Here is a 21,921-nt window from a genome sequence, read left to right as displayed (position 1 = left end):
AGGTGATATTTGTATTTTCACTATGCTTCTGAAAATGGAATAGTCCTGGGTCAGCACTACTCCCAGGGAATCCCAAAAGATCATCATAAGCTTTCTTGCTGATGGAATAACCTTGAACTTTTCGCTTGCCAGTGAAGTGGGATGTTTTCATTGCATTAAAGCACACTTTGATTCAGGTTGGTAGTGGTGAATCCACGATTCATTTCCTTTTACAATCCTATTTAACATGTCTTCTCTTTCATTTGCATAGCAGGAAAGAAATTGCAAGGCCAGACCCATTCATTTCACTTTGTGCTGATGACTGAGTTCTCTAGGTCTACCTCGTGCACACTTTCTGAAAATTTAAATGATCATGCATTATGCTGTAGGCTAGACCATGAGAATGATTAATAGCACTCGCTACACAGTCTAACATTATTTGTTTGTCATATTGGATCATCTGTTCCAACCATCTCACAGCAGCTTCTGTTGGGGTCTGAACAGAGTGACAAGATTAGGCACACGTTTTGAGCACAGTCCCCATTTTAGATGCTGAAAACAGCTATAAAATGTGGCCGCATATGCATCTGTGCTGCTACCTAGTGATGCACGTTGACAACCATTCACTTTCAATTAATTTGTTCTGCTTTCATTTGTAACTTACTCATATTTCCACCATTCCACTTATAATCTGTAGAGAACCAAACAAAACACCATCTTACTTACTGTAATATGAAGTGGCCTGCTATGCTGGATAATCAGATTCATCTACCTAGAAACTTCATACTTTAAAGTAAAGACACACCTAACTATTTTGCAACCAACAGGCTGTGAGTTTGAATCTCCTTGTTGCATGGGTATTTATGAAGTCTTTAGGTTATTGGATACTACAATTTTTAACTTGATGGCAAAATCATATTGTGCAAGAGTTAACAATCGCAAAGTCCTTCTGGTGAGTGAATTTGTGCCGGTGGTGGTGTGGGGGGGGAGGGGGGGGGGTCTTTGATTAAAAGACCCTTTGATTTCAAAAATATTTTATAAGTCATTGGAAGAAAAAACAATAAAAGCTACATTAAAAATAAACAATTATATACACTGTGTGTGAAATCCATCCATATTACTTACACATTTCCATACCATTCAGCAGAATAGTAATAACTGTAATACAAATAGTACAAAAGCTATAATATAACAGATTTTTTTTATAATATCTTAATTTAATATTATAAAAATAAGAATTATAATTTAAATATATACACTATCCTCTAACATGTATTAGAGTAAAATGAAGAAACAGATATAAATGAATCATAACTGCACAATTAAAAATAAGATGAGATATAGAATAGATCGGACTTCATTATGGAGCAATGTTACAACCAGACTTTCTAAATTCCTGAAAATTTTATTTTATTGATTATTATTTGCATTTGTGTTTATTCTAGTCATGACACCATAATAACACTAATACTAATTTAATACTAATTAAAGTAAAATTTAATTAGCATTAAATATTAAAAAATAAACTCAAAATTTGATGACTGTAAATAAAAAATATTGAAACAAAAAATAACACTAACACCAGTATTTAACATTTACATTTATTGTTAAAATAGAATTTGAAAAAAAAAAGATCACAAAGTGTTAATTGATCTGTCTGAAAATGGGGATCTTCATTTAGCTAAAAGTAAGCCTAAAATAGAAAAATGAAAAAGAAGTAGAAAATTCTTTGCTTGTTAGTAGATTTGCACCATGGTTTTTCAGTGCTTCAACTCCAAGTCTTATGGTTTTAAACAAGTTTAATATATTTTCAGCAATTATTGAATACTCATCCTTCTATACATAAGAATACTTTAATTCTTGTAAAACAATTATTATCAGTTTTAAAATCCTTAAAAATCTGTTTTTAACATATTCCATGTTTTTCAGTCTAAAATGACTACAATTATTTGTTTATTCTTTCTTATTTCAATTTAACAGCTACAATAAAATTTCTCCGTGAAGCATATTCTTGATTATCAGAATCTAATTTGTAATTTTCTTCATCAGTGTATTCAGATGCAACGTCATCATCATCATCATCATTTCATTGTAAACAAGATAAAGTGGTGTGTGGTTGTAATGCAACTGGTGAAAGGCTGGATTTATCTATTTCAAACCAAACTGAAAGAATAATAATAAATTTAGTTTAATCCTTTATCCAAGTGTAAGCAAACAAAGTTTGTGCCTGAATATATCTTCAGGACTGAGGTAAGGTAGTGCTGCTACAGACCCAGGAGCACAGAGGATGGGGACCAGGAGATGTTTAGACAGCTAAGTTTGGCAAGTGCAAGAAGAATGATTGTTATGGGAGATTTTAACTTCAGTAGTATAAATTGGAGAGAGGAAGATGCATGTAGCAATAGGGGAATGGAATTTCTAGAATTCTTGAGGGACAAATGTCTTAGGCAACATGTAACAGAGGGAACAAGAGGTTCAAAAATTTTGGATTTGGTTATAGCTCAGAAGAGTTGATAATAACTGAGTTGACGTCTCTCCCACCAGTTGGAGAGAGTGACCATATGGTGTTGACTTGGAAAATGAATAGACATGCAGGAGTATCAAAGAGACGGGAACTTATGTGGAATTATAAGGCAGGTGATTATAATAGTCTTAGACGTCAACTTCGGGAAGTTTCATGCAGGGAGGAATTGGAAGGCCGGGATATCACCAGTGCGTGGGAAGTTGTGAAAGAATATTTGTTATCAGCAATGGTAAGTTGTATACCACGAGTGAAGAAGAGGACGCAATTTGGAGTAAAGTGGATGACAAACAATATTAAACAGGAATTGCATGTGAAAAAGAGGCTATGGAAGAGATATAAGGAGATAGGTGAAGAGATGCATGAGGAATATAAGACACAGGCCAGAAGAGTGACTAGTGTGGTAAGGAAAGCGAAACTGGAATATGAGAGGAGATTGGCCCTAAGATCCAAAGAAAATCCTAGGGAATTTTTTAGCTATGTGGCCAGTAGGAGGAGAAATGACTGTGGAAGAATGATATTGTGGGATAAAAATGGGAATAGAGTGACTGATGCAGAGGACATAGTGGAATTGTTCAATGAACACTTTATTGGAGTATTTCATCCTAGAGGAGTCAGTTTTAATGCTAGAGGGATAGGACTGGTACGAGGTCTGGAGGTACAGGAGGAGAGTGTGTTTCAGATACTGAGTACTCTGGATGTCAGTAAAGCTGTGGGACTGGATGGTATTTCGCCACGAGTTTTGAGAGAATGTGCTAGGGAATTGACAGTACCTTTAACGTGGCTTTTCAATGAAAGTCTGGCTTTGGCAAAGGTGCCCAGGGAATGGAAGGAAGGTAAGATAGTGCCATTGCATAAGGGTGGTAACAGACTGGAAGTGTCTAATTATAGGCCAGTCTGTGTGTCATCAGTAGTTGTTAAGATCTTGGAGAAAGTAGTGAGGGACCGTGTACAGCATTGGGCAGATGAGGGTAATGTTATGTGAGAATCAACATGGATTTGTGAAAGGACGCTCTTGTTTTAGCAATATGCTAGCCTTTTATAATAAAGTTACAAGAACATTAGATGAGGGAAAGGCATATACTGCAATTTTCTTAGACTTAGCGAAGGCATTTGACAGGGTGCCACATGATAAGCTGATATTTAAGTTGCAGCACATGGGTCTGGATGTCAGATTGGTCAACTGGATTCAGGATTGGCTGTCTGATAGGTATCAGAGAGTTGTGTATGGTGGAGCAGTTTCCAGGAGGCAGAGGGTTACAAGTGGGGTCCCACAGGGCTGAGTACTAGGACCTATATTGTTTAACCTTTATATCAATGACATAGCCAGTGGATTGCAGGGGGATATTCAGTTGTTTGCAGATGATGCGAAGCTGGGAAGGATTATTAGTAATAGTGCAGATGTGGTAGCCCTGCAAGAGGATTTAAATAAGCTAGATAGATGGGCAAATGAATGGGGGTGTCAGTTTAATGCAGCAAAATGTAAGGTCTTGAGGTTTGGGAAACATCGATGGGATGCTGCATACTCTATGGGAGGAGTTATACTGGAGGAAGAAGGGGAGACAAGAGATCTGGGGTTGATGATTGATAGAAACCTGAAGTTTAGGGGACATATTGCAAAGGTGGTGAAGGTAACACAGAGGATTGCTGCTATTATGAGAAGGACACTGACCTGCAGAGATAAGAGGGTTATCATTCCGTTGTATAAGTCTCTGATCAGACCACACTTGGACTGTTGTTCTCAGATTTGGTCCCCAGGATTTGAAGGGGATAAATTAACTGTGGAAAGGATACAAAGACGGATGAGAAAGATGGTTTCAGGACTGTACAAGGATAGTTATGAGGATCGGCTGAGAGAATGTGGACTGCAGAGTTTGGTGGATAGAAGAAGGAGAGGTGATATGATTGAGACTTTTAAACTGTTGAGAGGTGGTTACAGGGTTGACACTGGGGAGTTCTTTCGCTTGGTTGATCAGCGGGAAGGAGTGATGACAAGAGGCCATCCCTGGAAGTTACGAAAGGAAACTGTGAGCAAGAGGGTAAGGAGTGGTTTCTTTGTGTGGAGAGTGGTTGAGCCGTGGAATGCATTGCCTGATGGAGTGGTGGGAGCGAGAACGGTCAGTGAGTTTAAAGAGTGGTATGATAGAACTAATTTTACTAATCCCCTCAGTGAGTCTTGACAGACTTTATGTCTTAGGAAGGACCTCCCTCGATGAGTCTTTTGACTCCTTGGAGGCCTGAATAATAATAATAACACCCTGAGGAGAGGTTGACCAAGCTCTCATCACTCCTTGTCTCAGTATCTCCCATAATGCAAAGCACATCTCCTTGCAGACATGTATACTGCTATGCATTAAGGGAAGAGCCACTACCCAGACTGGATTAAACCTTTATTGAGGTCTCGTCAGTGGGAGGCAGACCCAAACGTGGATATACTAAGGCAGAAGCAATAGGAGAGGTCATATTTACCTATAGGAGTTGTCAACAGGTATGCCACCTTATTATTGAATTATTCTGGATTTAGAGAAATAAACTTCCAACAAACTGAAAGACTTCAATCTTCCTATAACTAAAGAATAATCTTTTCTTCAGAGCAACTATCATGAATTTTTATTAGACCAAAATTTAATGAATCTTCCTTGTAATATATGTGAATTTCATATACCTTCAGTTTCTATTATTGGTCCATCCAACTATAACAATGCTCATTTTTTCTTTAAAAAATCTAAAATTTTTTCAGTAAAAACTTACTGAATTTTTTCATAATAATTATATATTAATGCCATAACAGATAATTGAATTTTTGGTAAATATAGGCCTCTTTTAGAGAAACTTTCTCGAATAAAATCGCTCTTTATGGCAGCATTAACAGAAATTCTATCTATTGTTTTGAGTTTAGCAACAAATTTACCTATTTCTGTGTGTGCTATTTGACAAACTGAAACATTGTGCTTTGTATTTTTGAAGGGATGGTGTTTGTGCATTGTTAATCATTGTTACTCACGGTTAGGAGTAACTATAATAAAGTAAAATTAGTTTTTATTTACAAATAATTATTAATAATTAAATAATATTTACAATTATCACTAACTTATTATTATTAAATTATTATTTATAATTATACTAACATTTTTACTATAATTTTACACTGAACATGCATGTACTTGTGAAGGAACTGGGATTACAGTGAAATCAGAGATACCTCAATAATTTTATTTCTTTTGAGGCTAGAACAGGGATTTTCAGATTGGATGAGACTATTAAGAAAAATCTTGAATTTCTTGGGAAGAAACCCTAGTTAGAGCAGTATGACTTGGCAAGAAATCATATTGTTTTCATTGATATTTCATCCAAGCATAAGCAAATAAAATTTAGCATGTTATGGATTCAGAATTAGATGTCTCAAGAAGTATTATTCACTCGGAGTGCAGAATCACCCATGAGTCAAGTGAGTATAAGAATGACCCAAATTTAAGAAATCTAGTTTCTCAAGTGACAAAACTGAATGTGGGAAATCAATACAAGGTGTTAAGTTGGGATTTAAGAGATGCTAGTGTAGCATCTCATGTTAGAAGTATTAGGAATAAGAAGGAGGAGGAGTTTTTGGTATTGCTTGTTATAACCTAATCAAAAGTTATAGGCATTCAAGAGACTTGGATGACAGCAGATAATGGAACCAGGATAGAATGTGAGGGAGGACAGAGAAAATAGGATGAGGGTGCTGCTGATGACAGCAGATCAGGATAACAAAGGTGAGGATGGCAGTCTGGTGAAGGATAGAGTCCAATAGGATAAAATATACAGTTGGTTGCTGCTATAAGTATCCAGAGTGTGAAAGAGATGATGTGGAAGACATGTATCAACAAATTAATATAATGAGTGCAAATAGTAATTATTACAGGAAGGCATGGTGGGAAGTAAATGAGATAATTACTTCTGAAGATGATGGAGGGGATAGTTGGTCGGGTGATTTGAGGTTTATTAGTGCAAAACAGCAAAGGTCATACTATGTCAAAGGTCATTACAGATGTACTCAAGGTGGTAATAAAGAGATAAATTAGTGAATAAAATGTTATGTACAAAAATAAATTTTGAAAATTAAGTTAAGCAAAATAGTATCTACATATAAATAGGATTTATACTCAAATGTGTTTGTGCAAATTAATTATTTTTAAAAAAATTAAAAACTTCATGCAATTTATCTGAGTCTGTTAAGATCTGCTTCAGTGTATATGGCTCAGTCAGAGTAGTAAAAAAATTCATGCCTTTGTCAAGTGAAGTGCTGGCACTCCACCAGAACATGACTAATGGTGAGTAGCATTATGTAGCATTGTCCGCGAAAGATGTGACCTATGCAGAGTCTAGGAAGACCAACTTAGATAAAATAGTTGAATTACTGAGTAACTTCTTTGCAAGGGTCTACTATCCATACTGAGGTGACAGTGATAGGAATTGATTTGAGAACAGAGGTCGATGAATTGCAAGTACTTAAGTTATTGCAGAATCTCAATGCAAATATGATAATGGAATTAAATGAGTTGTTTAACTTAATCTTAGTTCTAGTAAAGTCCCAAGTAAGGAGGCCAAACTAATTCCATTTCCTAAAGGAGGCTCCAAGCATGCAGTAGCAAATTACAGACCAACCAGTGTCTCAGGAGTGGTGGTAAAGTATTGGAAAAGTTGGTTAAAGGCAGAATTCAGGAATGGATGGATAAGAATGTGACAATGTATAGAACAGCATGCTTTTCTGAATGGTAGGTCATGCCTTAGTAATTTAATCACTTTTTATAATAGTGTGAAGGCTGTTACGTAAAAGGAATTACTACACAAACACATGATACTGCTCAGTTTTGTGACGGTCTGACACGAACTCCATTATGCAAACTGAAACAAATAATGGGGATGGATATGAATCTGCTTAAATCGATATGAGGGTGGCTAATGGATAGACACCAAGAGTAGTATATTAAGAACAGAATCCACAAAAAACTCAACTTAAAGTCTCTGTCACCTCAGTTCTGCTTATTAAATAAGCTCTGGATTTTAAATTTCCTCAACCTCTCTTCATAACTTCTTGAGTACATGGTTTGCTAATAATAATAATAATATATTTCAAATGTGTAACTATTTGGATGACTAATGCAAGTTTCTCCACAATTTTTTTTTTTTTTTTTTTTTTTGGTGGGGGTTACATTTCAGTTTATCTGCACAAGCTGTTTTTCAATTTGTTCCTTCTTCTTTGGAACATTATCTCAGCTGCAGAATCCCTTAAATTTGCTTTCTGCCATACCACTCATTGAATGCTATAGCCAGGAATTGCTATTTAAGCCTTAGGAAATTGCCAGTTAAGACCAAGAATATGGCTCCTTTATGACAATCGAGCCATAATCTTGAGTGAGATTATGGCTCAATTATCCAGTTATGATCCAAGGACTAGAATTTACTGGGTACTTAAACAATTTACACTTATGAATCTGCTTCATAACAGATCATAATAGATCTGCATTTCTGGATGTTCTCTGGGAGTTTATGACCAGAATGAACTTAAATATGCTATCTACAGGAAATCAGCACATACCAGGAGATGCATTGATGCTACATTCCACACCCACCCAGAACAAAATAGAGGATTTATCAGAACCCTACATGAGAGAGAGTATTGTAGACCATCAATACATATATACAAATGTTCTACAATATTTTTATTTAATTAAATAAATGTACACTTAAATATTCTCTTTCAAATCAATTTCTGTTGTTATTGCATTTATATTATGAGAAAAGTTTGTTTCTCTTGTTGCACTTTCAGTATTAAAAATTCAGGAGAATTTTTTCCTTGAAATTTTCTTGAAAAATTTCTCCCAAAGTGTCTGCAATAGCTTTAGGATCAGCAACAGCACATCCATTATGTCCCAAGGTACATAAATTGGTGTATTCCATATTTATCTTTAATTTTCTAGGTTTTATCACATACAGTTTTTGCTGGTTGTTTGATTAAATGATGATGTATGTTGGATCTAGTCCACTGTTTTTGACTCTGACATATCACATAACGTGCGCTTTGGTCTGAGCAAGTTTAAAAGCTATTCGATTTGAAGTATTAGGATATTTACAAAATATACTCCATGCTTTGTCTTGATCTTTTTTTGGTTGCTTGACACTGGGTTCTAACAAGGCTTTGGATAAAGTGAAAATTGATACTGTTTTCAGAATTGCAGCTCTTTCTGCCTCAACAATGCAATATGTAACTGCTTTATTGATAGATGTTTGATTGCCTCAGCATTAAATTTTGCAAGATGGGAAAAAGTATTCTGGTCAGTCTGGTCCAATTTCCACATGGATATCTGTGAAGACAGTGAAAATAACAGGAAAGCGATCACCAGTACAGTAACGAGGGTATGAAGTGCCTGTGGCAAGTGTCTAACTTGCACCCCCCCAACCCAAAAATGACAAAAATTTTGAAAAATTTAAATGTAACAAGTTAAATACTTACTATTAACCTCATCAAAATGAGTTGCAGAATTTGTGTGTCTAAAGCAGCATATTGCAGAAATTTAAAAATACAATATCAAATAGCGGACTTTTATATCTATTTATTTATTTTTACATTTTGTGCCCCAAACCTAGTTGCGCCCGTGGCATGCACCTCTTTCGCTACACCCTCATTACGGCACTGGTGATCACAACCATAGATGCTCTCTTCAACATCGCAAATGGGCTGTGGTAAAATGGCAGGGACAAATATTGTAAGATCTATTGAAGAATATGAAAGGCAGGCATATGGAAGAAGGTATTGGCTCTATTATGAGGAAGGGAGAGTTAGTCATTATCAAGCATTCACTCAATGATACAAACTTGTCCATTTGTGTTGCCGCTATCCCACACAGCATTGTCTATTAAAGTCACTCACGAGAAGCATGGGCTGATAGAGTTGAAATATACCATTATCAAGTTCAATCTCATTTAACTCATAACCTGGTGGTAAATAAATAGAATATACTGTAATAAGAAATCCCAGAGACAGGCAAATTGCTACTCCACCAATAGCAAAACAATATCTAGTTCTGTCCTTACGAATAACAGTAAAATGCCCTAAGGTTGGATCCTCACTGGGTTTTAAATATGATTTTGTAGCAGAACCTTGATATCATCAGTATTTTGGTGAAACCTACAACAGTTTCACTGTAGAAATTTTCCTGTTGTTTTTACTTTGTTGAATTGTTTGATTTCCAAGATGTTGAATGCTTACTTTTGTCATGCCTATATTTATCTAATGATTTAGGGAAATATGGATGGCCAGTGTCCAACTTTTCCTTTGAAAAAATGTTTATAATTCTTGTAGATAGGCTTATACATTGGTAACATGACTATTAAATTATTTAAGGAATTTACAACATATACTGGAATAGTAATTAAAAGAAACTTTAATAAATGCCTCCTATATTTCGGCATTGTCACATTGCCATCTTCATGGGAACATACAACTGTGACACGTGCATGCAGGCACTACAAAAAGCAAATGAGGGAGAAGAGAGAAAACTACTGTTGTTCCTAGAGTCCTAAAGGTGCCCCCTAGCAGGCTATATTGGTTGGCTTGGCTGTTGGGCTGAAGTTCTCGAGATGTAAGCTTCCCAAATTTGGGGGGGGGGGCAGTCTCATGCACCCAAATTTGTTGAGGTTTGGAAAGTTTTTTAGAGCTGAGGCTGATTCCATGAACAATTTTTCATATTTAAATTTGCTGTGGTGTATTAACATGGCTTTCTTCCAATGTATTCTGTGGCGGGTATCCAGAGCATGGTCTACAAGCCTAGAGTGGCTGCACTGGTGAAACCAGATGTAGTGTTTGTGTTCCGAAATCCTGACATTTGCTATATTGCTTGTTTTGCCAAAGTAGGACAGTTTACAGCTGCAAGGGACCTGGTATACTTCCACTTCCCCTAGACCAGGTAGGTCTAGGGGAAGTGGCTGGTCTTTGGTGGAGTGGATAAGGGATGTCAATTTTTAATATGGTTTGTAACAAGAAGTCAGATCATATTTTTTTTTAAGATTTTGGTTAACTTTTCAGAGGTCCCCGGATATAAGAAATGGTGATGGATTTAGTGTAATCTTTGTTATGAAGGGGGGAGGAGGGGGGGGTTGTGGTTAACTAGTTTTAATATTTTTTGGGGGGTTGTAGCCATTGGCTAAGAAAGTGTTAAGGATGTGGTTTAGTTCAGTGATTAGGGCATTGTCATCTGAACAGATTAATTTTGCCCTGTTATATAGTGTTTTTATAGCCCAATATTGTTGTGAGGGGAAGTGGTGGGATTGCTGGTGAATATAGCTGCCTATATGGGGAGGTGTTCTGTAAACAGAGAAAGCCAATGATCCATCAGGCTGGCGAGTGATTAGAGTGTCTAGGAAAGGGAGACTGTTGTTTTCCTCTTTTTCCAAGGTGAACTGGATTCTGGGGCATTACTTGTTTAAGTGTGTTAAGAAGGAGTGGAATGCATCTGAGCCATGTGGCCAAATAGCGAGCACATCATCAACATAGCAAAGCCAAACAGTGGGTTTTTGTGGGGCTCAGTTTAAGGCTTTCTCTTCAAAAGTCTCCATAAAGGAATTGGCCAGGGGTGGGGAGAGTGGTGAACCCATGGCTATCCCCTCTATCTGTTTGTAGAATTTTCCAGACCCCTCTGAATATATGGACTTCCAAAAATACATAAACAAAATGTGCCATTACATCCCATAGTGGATGGCATTGATTCCGCCAAACATTTTATCAAAACACTCACACACACTATACTGACAACACACCATCACACATAAAAAACTCAGCCCACTTCAAAGCCAGTATAGAAAACCTCTCACTCCAACATACTGACATAATGGTTAGTTTGAAGTCTCCTCCTTATTCATAAATGTAACACTCAAGGAAACCTTAGAGCTTATCCAAGCCAAATTTCCTCCCGATATCTCAGCCCTACCTATTTCAGTTCACATGAACTCAGGCTATTTCGTTTGTCAGGGAAAATTCTACAAACAAATAGAGGGGACAGCCATGGGTTCACCACTCTCCCCACCCTTGACCAATTTCTTTATGGAGACCTTTGAAGAAAAAGTCTTAGACTCTGCTCCACAAAAACCAACCATATGGCTTCAATATGTTGATGATGTGTTTGCTATTTGGCCACATGGCTCTGATACACTCCTTTCCTTCTTAACACACTTAAACAACCAACACCCCAGAATCAGGTTCTCTCTCTGGAAAAAGAGGAAACAACAGTCTCCCTTTCCTAGACACTCTAATCACTTTGCCAGCCTGATGGATCCTTGGCTTTCTGTGTTTACAGAAAACCTACCCATACAGGCAGAAGATACATTCACCAGCAAATTCCCCTCCCCCTCACAACAATATGGGGTTATAAAAACACTATATAACAGGGCAAAATGAATCTGTTCAGATGCCCTAACCACTGAGCTAAACCACATCCTTAACGCTTTCTTAGCCAATGGCTACAACCCCCCCCCTAAAAAAAAAGAGGGGGGTTGTGGTTAACTGGTATTAAAACCAGTTAACCACAACACCCCTCCCCCCTTCATAACAAAGATTACCAAATCCATCACCATTCCCTATATCTGGGGACTTCTGAAAAGTTAACCAAAATCTTAAAAAAAATATGACCTGACTTCTTGTTACAAACCATATTAGAAATTGGCATCCATTATGCACTCCACCAAAGAACAGCCACTTCCCCTAGACCTATTTGGGGTATACCAGGTCCCTTGTAGCTGTAAACTGTCCTACTCTGACCAAACAGGCAGGACAGCAAATGTCAGGATTTCGGAACACAAAGACTATATCTGGTTTCACCAATACAGTCACTCTGGGCTTGCAGACCATGCTATGGATACCACTACAGAATACGTTGGAAGAAAGCCACGTTAATACATCGCAGTAAATTTAAATATGAAAGATTATTCATGGAATTAGCTTCAGCTCTAAAAACTTTCCAAACCTCAACAAATTTGGGTGCATGAGATTGTCCCAAATTTGGGAAGCTTGCATCTTGAGAATTTCAGCCCAACAGTCAAGACAACCAAATATAGCCCGTTAGGGGGCACCTTTAGGACTCTAGGAACAACAGTAGTTTTCTCTCTTCTCCCTCATTTGTTTTTTGTAGTGCCTGCATGCACGTGTCATAGTTGTATGTTCCCATGAAGATGGCAATGTGACATTGCCGAAATATAGGAGGTATTTATTAAAGTTTCTTTTAAATAATATTCCAGTATATGTTGTAAATTCCTTAAAGAATTTAATAGTCATAAAAAATGTTTAATACAGCCGATGCTTCAGGATCATTTGGTGAGTTTACTTTTGGTGGATGCAAAAGTGTCAATTTTTTTGATGGGGATGTCTAGTGGTTTATCGTTAGGTGAGATCTTTGCTATAATTTTCTTGACAAAGTGTGTTCTCATCAAATCAGAAGCAATACTGCAGGTGGTATGACACATGCATTCCACTAAGAATCACTCACATTTATAAAGTTCACATATAGTGAAATTATCAGTTGGTGGAATAGACACATGGGTTTGAATTGCTATTTATATTTTCTTAACTGTTATCCTCTCAGCATAAGAAGATTTCAGAATAGATATGGTGGTAGCTTCTTCTTTGTATCTTTCTACCTGTGACATGCATGAGAGTAGGCTGGATGATCTCCCTGAAAGTTGATAGGTGGTCCTGGCTGTGCCATTCAGTCACCTATCTTGCCAAAGCAGTGCAAGACTACCAGGATCCCACCTTTCTGAATGTTCACGGGTCACACTACATTGCATCAGAGTGCTGGATCCTGGTGATGGTAGTCTGGAAGACATGATGGCAAGTAAAAAAGACACAGGAGAAGTACAGTGAAGAATACAGGGGCAGGGGAAAAAAAAGGAAAAATGAAAAGGTTCTCTACCATGACTGGGAGGTCCTTCCATCACAAGCAGATGGGAGAGCTGTAAAAGAGATAATAGATAGGGAGAAGTATGGATGAATTTTTGGAACAATTTAGTGAAAAGTTCTATTAGTAGTAGTCTTTCATAAAGAAAGGAGGAAGCTTAAGTTTTTAGTTATTGTGTTACAAAGGTAACTAGAATAACAGAACGAAACTGAAGAAACACTGGAACTTGATATATACACTATCTACCAATAATTGTCTTAACACTGCTGTTATCTGAAGTTATGGAACATTCCAGGTTTGTTAATAACATAAAATCTGGTGTATAGATAGTAGGAAGCAGTATTTCATAATAGCAGTTGAATACAGGTGGTATGGCAACAAGACGTGAAATCAGTGACTTCGAGAGAGGTGTCATCGTGGGCTGTCAGTATGTGCCATTGTCACTTAAACGAAGCATTCAAAATCAACGGTTGGTGATGTGATCAACAAATGGAAACGTTATGGCATCACTAGTGCAGGAAAACATCCAGGACAGCCACCAAAAATGACTGACAGGGACAGGAGGGTGTTGAAATGGGTGGCACACAAAAACCAGCTACAATCAGCACAAACCATCCCTGATGAGTTCCAGAGCACCAGTAACACCATGGTGAACACTAATACTGTATGAAAAGAACTTCATTTACTGGGTTTCCATGGAAGAGCAGCAACACACAAGCCGAACATCATAACAATGAACAAGGAGGCTCGTCTGGCCGGGCGCAAAGAGTATGTGAACTGGACAATTGACCAGTGGAAAACAGTACTCTGTAGCAATGAATCAAGGTTCACTTGTTTCTAGTTTCATGGCAGGGTGTAGGTGTGGAGGCAGCCTGGTGAACTCTTGTTACCACAGTATGTTGTACCCACAGTAAAGTTTGGTGGTGGTGGTGGAGGAATAATGGTGTGGGATGCATTCAACTTGTTTGGAGTGGGACCAATGGTTGTTGTCTGTGGTTCCATGAGGGCAGCTCAGTAACCTTGATATTCTAGATAATCAGATTCTGCCTACACTGTGGAGTTTTCATGGAACAGACCCATGTTACTATCAAGATGATAATGCCCCATGCCATAAAGCTGCAGCTGTTATAGAATGCTATGAAGAGATGACTGCACTGGCCTGCACAGAGTCCTGACCTCAACCCTCATCGAACACCTGTGGGATGAATTGGAGCAGTGATTGAGGTACAGAGCAGCACATCCTTGATCTGTCACTGAACTCACTGCTGCTTTGATGGAGAAATGGAGACAAATTCCACCTGATGTCTGCCACACATTGGTGGAAAGCCTCCCTCAAAGGGTGGAGGAAGTGATCAAAGCCAAAAGTGGACATACCCAATATTAGGGTTTGCCTGCTGGTGCCAATTGTAAATTGCTAAAGTGTCTGGACAATTATTGGTAGATAATGTACATGATGTTTTTCATATTGAAAGAATGTTTAATGGACATTCAAAGATTCATTAGAGCAGTAAAGATTTTGTGTCTGTTTTTCAGTGAACAGATATGGAATGAGATCTTTAAATTATTATTTTTCCTCAGAAATCTTTCATATAGGAGGAGGAAATAAGTTGTGTATGTAGAAAGATAAGGCAGGAAGAAGGAACAGTTTATGTGACTTTTCTAAAAGGCATTTTATGGAGGAATGCAGAAATATTCAAAATTGAGAATTTTATTATTCAAGTCTGAACTCTTGTATTTACTGTGCTAAATTCACCTGAATTTAGCAAAGTAAATTCTGGTGAATTTACTGTGCTAAACTCTTCCAGGGAAAAAAAAAAAGATTCACCAAAGAGTTAAAGAAGTTGCTTCATTCAACTTTTATTTGATGTACAGGCGAATTTAAGAGAAACTGATGTTCTTTTTAGTTAGCATATGTGGGCCCAGATAAGATGTGATTTATTTATCTTTTTATCTTAAGACAATTTCTTAAGGAAATAAATAAAATAAAAGGAATATAACACATTCTGAAGTAATTATATAAATCAAGTGGATATTAAATTCAGCATTATTTCAAAGCCAAATGCAGAAACTATAAAAGTTTTGTGCAAAATTTGACCAGAGAGCTTAAGGGAATACACTCCCCAGCATTTATGAGTTGTCCTAGTGCAGACCTTATAGGAAACATGATCGCTGCCCAAGCGTCCATATATTCGAGTGTATTCCTGTAAGCTCTCTGATCAAATTTCATACTAAACTTTTATAGTTTCTGTATTTGGCTTTGAAATAATGCTGGATTTAACATCCATTTGATTTATATAATTTTGCATTGCAAAAATGAAGCCTTTAGGCTCTTTATTTTAGTAAATTCTGAAGTAAACTTCAGAATGTTGTATTTCTATTTATGTATTTTAGAATTATTAAAACTGTTTTCCTTTGTTTCTTTTTTTTTTTTTTTTTTTTTTTTTCTATATATAGAATTGTGGACTATTTATTTATTGTGGAAATTAAAATAAAATTTTAAGAATAAGAGAGAATTATCATAGCAATAAACATATATCTAGGATCCTGCTTGTGTACATAGAAATTTGATACCACTTACAACCAATAGAACAACTATTGTAGTCAAGATAAAAATATACATGCATGTATATATAAATTATTTACAATGGCATAAGTCATCAGGATTTAACTAAGATATTTATAGTATACAACATTTCAAGTGACATTAAGCAGAACTAAAAAATAATACTCTACAGTTTAATCCTATCACAAAATAGTTGTAAAACCAAAACAATTAAAGGCTTGTTGCAACGGCCTCCAAATAGAAGGTCTCCATATTTTTTATCTCCAACTAAAACACCATATCTACTTAAAAAAAACAGTTTACAAAAACTGCTGTTCGTGCAAGAAGCAAAAAAAAATATAAATCAAGTCTAGCCTTTTACACAACAAACAAAGATCATCAAGTGTTATGGCAACAAACCTAGATGGCTTATATCACTTACAATAAATACATCTGGAAATTCAAGGAGGTTTCTGAAATGTTATGCATTTCCAACCAGTGCATTAAGAGTCAATAACTTATTATAAAAAATCAAAGTCTGGTCCTCTCTTATCAAACACATCAACTGCAGATCTAATATATGATGGATATTATTATGCTATTCACTACAAGAATTCCTTGCATTAACGATATTTCTGTGTACACATAATAGTTTAACTAACTATTATTATGTTTTCATTTATGAAATCTGTTTGCTGTTGTCTGAATGTTGTAGTTGGCTGTGAATTTAAGATCTTATGTTTTTTTTTTTTATTTTATTTTATCTATTTCTTCCTGCTGAAGTAGCATCTCTCAAAGGACATGGAACCTTCAGTAGAGTTAATGAACACTGCTCTTCTCATCATTCTCACGTGGCTAATTTCAGTGCACACCTTTGACATATCACCTCACACTGCAATAAACACACGCTTGTCACTTTTCTGGCTGATGCTTTATATGTCTCATGTATTGTGGTTATCATTTACTATCATATCCTTCTTCCATAACTTCTTTTACCTATTGTTTGCATAATTTCACTGTTCAGTTGTATTATTTTGATTTCTTATTTATCAGCCTGACATTGCTTATTCCAGATGTTTAGTCAATTCTCATACTCTGTCATCAATTTACAGTACTTTTAAATCTTTCCATAATCATTCACCACACATATATTCCTTTTCTGATTAACATTCCTTGCTTGGCTACCTCATAACTTGGTACTTCATTCAGAGGTAAAATACAGTAGTACATCTAGCAGTTTTAAGCTATTTGTTGTGAGGCAGAGATAAACAAAACATGACTGGAATATGGATTAGAAAGAGGAGATAACAAAGATAGCATATGGAAGCAAAGTGAGCAAATTTCTGGAGTTCCTGTGAGAATGTCACCAAACTGAACACACTAAATCCCCATACTACTACTTCAAATGCTACAAGCATTACAGAAAACGCACAAATTCAGTTGCTTTACTTTCGTATACTATCTCTTTTTAATTCAGATTTCCATCGTGATATTTTAACCTCACACTAATTAGTTTCAAAGATCTTAGATATACAGCATTATTATTTAAATGAGTACTTAGGATTAGGTGCTGATTTAAACTTATAATTTAATGGAATAAATTACAATATTTTGTCTCTGTCAAAGAGCTTACAATTACAATGCTAAGGTTGTAATAACACACACAAGAAACAATAAGTGGAAGAAATGATATTAGACTATATGAAGACTATAATCCAATGACAGATGCTCTCTATAGGTGCTGTTGGCTAGCCTTAGATAATGGATGGGGAAGCGTCAGAATTAAAGTTTTCCCAAATCTTAGGAAGTTTAATGCAACCATATTAGCCATTGGATAGGAGGACGAGGGGTGATATGATAGAGATGTATAAGTTGGTAAGGGGTTGATACAGGATCAGTGTTGACGAGGTTTTTCATAAAATGGTGGGAGATCAGGGGAGAACAAAGGAGTTGTGAATGATTAGAATGCCTTGCCTGAAAGCGTGGTGTCTGCAGATAATTTGAATGTGTTTAAGGCATGGTATGGTGAGCTGTGGGTATGACAAATGAACCTCCAAGATGAGTCTTTGATTCCATGGGGTCTTAAGGTAGTAATAATAATAATAATTATTAACTATATTTATTAAGATTCCACTAGTTTTTTTAAAATCTACTATTGATTCTAAAAAGTCTCTTTCAAGTCTGTATTCACTGTGATGGAGCATGATAGTTTTCTTCCATCTGATTCTGTGCAAAGTATCCAAGGCATGGTCTGCTAGACGTGACTGACCATATTTGTGGCAGTGGATGTAATTTTTGTGTTCATCTAAGTTAGTGGTGTTCAACCTTTTTTTTACTATGCAAGCTACTTTTCTATACTAAATTATTCAGCGATCTATATAGATCGCTGAATAACTTAGTTATATAGATCACGTTCCTCCAACCTGATATCTGATTACGCACAACTATGCAGTTAAATGTGCTCACTCACTTCGGAGGACCCACTCTCCCAGCCCTAAAAACTTTAAAGAAACTAAAAACTTTATTTGTGTATTTAAAAATTTATTTATCACTTTTAATTATTTTAATACAACAAATTAAAGAAATATATTAGAATAAAATATTTATTTCTCTATTTTGGAAAACCAAAGTTAGAAAAAATAACAGATTGATTACAAACTCACAAGTTAGAGGAAATACTAGTTGATTACAAAAAAGGTTAATGTGAAATTTAGCATTGTTTTGACCTCACAATATTTTCATAGTCAGGTTGATATGAAGAAGTGGCGAATCGCAGACAATCATTCAAATGATCATTTGTAATTTGGTGTTTTTAATTGATTTTTTATGATGTTCATATTTGAAAAAGCGGATTCTGACAAGTATGGCGATCAGAAACACAAATGAATTTTTCGTGCAATATCAGTTAACATTGGAAATTTTTCATGTGCATACTTCCAAACGACTTCATTGTTTATTTATTTTAAATGTAAACTATTCTGAATGTTTATTATCTCAAGTTCTACTTCAGCTTGGTTTATATCAAACAGCCCACTAATTTTATTTGAAATTTCTGTTATCACAGAAATGGATTACTGATAAAAGATACAATCATTTCAGTTTTATTAAAATCTTTAAATCTTGAATTTATTTCTTCCTCAACTAATTCTATTTCATGAATAAATTCCTTTAAATCACAGCGAAGCATTTCTTGATTTTATGGGAGATGTCTAAATTCGCGGTCATTTATATTTTTCTTTAATAAAAGTAAGTATTGTTGGAAACTTTTTATTGAATTTAACATGTCAATTAAATTTTTATCTCTACCTTGTAATTCTAAATTTAAATTGCTTAATTTTGTACAGAAATCTACTAAAAATGATAAGTGTAACAACCATTTTTTATCACTCAATTGTGGATAAATATCTCCTTTTCATCAAGAAAATTTTTTATATTGTTAATTAATACAAGAAATCTTTCTAAAAATTTACTTCTGCTGAGCCAGCGAACATTATTGTACAACAGAAGTTCCCTATCATCATCTGCCTGTAATTTAAATAACCACCGTTGCAGGGCTTTTCCTCGAACAGAATTTACAATTTTAAATGTAATATCCAAAACATCTTTTGTGTTTAATCTTTTGCTAAACAGTACTTGTTGGTGGATAATACAGTGGTACGTTAAAAAAAATCTGAATATTTGTCATCGTTTTTACCTAATGAAACGAAGCCTGATTTATTACCTATTATTGCAGGAGCACCATCAGTAGTAATAGACACAAGTTTAAAAAGAGGAAGTTTGTGTTGTTTCACAAATTCATCAAATGCCAAAAAAATGTCTTCTCCCCTAGTCCTTCCCAATAATGGTACAATTTTCAAAAGTTCTTCTTTACTTGAATAATCTTGAAATACCATGCGAATAAATACCATTAACTGAGGAGTATCAGTGAAGTCGTTTGATTCATCAAATTGTAATGAAAACACAACACACTGGTGAATGTTTGACATTAACTGAGTATTCAGATTGGCACTTAAAAATTTCAACTCTTCTCATAACCGCTGTTCTGGAAAGTTGTAAATCTTTAATATTCAAAATGATTTCATTTTTATTTTTAAAAAACAGAAAATAAAGATTCTGCTGCTGCAAGAAACGATTATTTTATTAACTCTCCATCAGTAAAAGGCTTTTTTGCTTTTGCTAATAAATGACACACTTTCAAAGATGCAATAGTGGCGGATATTGGTTATTTATTACTTTCAAAATCATATTTTGTTGTCCAGAAAGTCCTGCCTTTAAATTTATAATTTTTGATTCATGTATTTCGGAATTTTGGGGAAAATCTTCATCATATTTTGCATGTAGCGATCGAAAATGTCTCTCAATATTATCTTTTTTTAGAATTGCTACAGATGAATTACAAATCAAACAACACTTTCCATTTCCCATTGTAAAGAAATAATCCATTTCCCATTCCTTGTGAAAATGATAAATCTCTGATTTCTTTGATACACTCATAATTATCCTCAAATTAAAAAAAACAAAAAAACTTTTAAATATTTTATTAATATAAAAAATGTTTATAACTTATCAATTAGCAAACAAAATAATGGTAAATTCAACGATAAATTTAGAGCAACTGAAACTCAACTGAAATTCTAACAGTGGGTAATGGGAAGTGTGTGATGTAGTTACGAGTAAACACGATTATAAATGAAATGCATACGATGTGCTTTGCTTATAATCGTATTCACTCGGCTTGCTGTTTGACTTCCACGGATCCAAATTAATTCATTTACCCTGACTTATAAGAAAATTACTGATTTGACAATTTTAATGAAAAATAAATAAACAATAGCAACATGCTTAAAGAGAATTAAAAAATAATACAAAATAATGAAAAATAAAATATTATGTTTTCAGTTTTAATTAAATTTGTAAGTAAGGAGGAATAAACAAGCGATCGATGGGTTGGATACCACTGATCTTGGTTGATGGTAGTAGATCTCCCAGTCTGCTACCAGGTAATGCCATTACTATTCCCTATATCTGAGGCAGTTCAGATAAGTTGCAAGAACAAGGAACCTTGTAAACAGATGGAATAAAGAGAGGAGGAAGTGGATCCTCAGGAGAGCAGAAAAGGGAAACCAGCTTCAAATGAGGTTTGAAGCTGGCTTCCCAGAGATTATATTTCTTTAAAGTTCTGGTCATATTCCCAGATATAGGGAATAGTAATGGCATTACTGTGGTCTTTATGTTGAGAAGGAACAGATAATTTGTAGGATTTTTTTTTCTGTATTGTAACCATTGGACAAAGGTGAATAAAAGTGAGTTCTACTGTAAGGGAAGCTTGAGTGGAACAGAGATTGGAGACTCTGTTAGCAAGGGTTTTGATGACAATATATTGTTGAGAAAAAGGATGTGGAAAAGGTTATGTTATCCAAAAAAAAAAGAAAGGGTCCTCCTTGGTGGACGTGTGATCAGAGTATCTAAAAAAAAGGCAAGTTGTTATTTTCTTTTTTCAATAGTGAACTGGATTCTGGAGGAAGAATGGAAAGGCTATGGAAGTACCTTCTATCTGTTTGTATACAATGCCCTTCCAAGAGAGTAACCAGTATGGATAGCAGAATTAAAGAGATCAATAATGCCAGGGGGGGGGGAAGCATTTTTCAGCAAATTTAGAGTGTCAGGAAGGGAAATATTTGTGAATAAGGTTACATCAAGGCTCACCATGATATCATTATTGTTTAAAACTAAATTCTAAATTGAGGATTTGAAATGTGTGGAATTTTTTATATAACAAGAAGTGTTACCAGTAAGTGGAATTAAAGATTTCACTAACTGTTTATCATACACTTCAAGAAGAAAAATGGGATTTTGTCTTGGAGATTATCTAAGGGGTCTGATCTTTCTCGTGAGAAATAAGACAGGACTATTTTGATGACACCAAGTTTCACAAGGTTCTCACCCCACTA

General features: G+C 35.5%; 1 protein-coding gene across 1 annotated transcript in view; it reads right to left on the bottom strand.

Annotated features, from left to right (window-relative positions):
• The window catches only part of LRP1 (LDL receptor protein 1), a 1,646,373-nt gene that overhangs the window by 2,960 nt on the left and 1,621,492 nt on the right, over window positions 1-21,921 (bottom strand). The window lies entirely within an intron of this gene.

Source organism: Typopeltis vanoorti, chromosome 2 (assembly GCF_054136105.1).
Source record: "Typopeltis vanoorti isolate ZY-2024b chromosome 2, IOZ_Tvanoo_1.0, whole genome shotgun sequence".
NCBI lineage: Eukaryota > Metazoa > Arthropoda > Arachnida > Uropygi > Thelyphonidae > Typopeltis > Typopeltis vanoorti.
The sequence above is the reverse complement of the archived record's forward strand: the minus strand, read 5'-3'. Positions and strand labels throughout refer to the sequence as shown.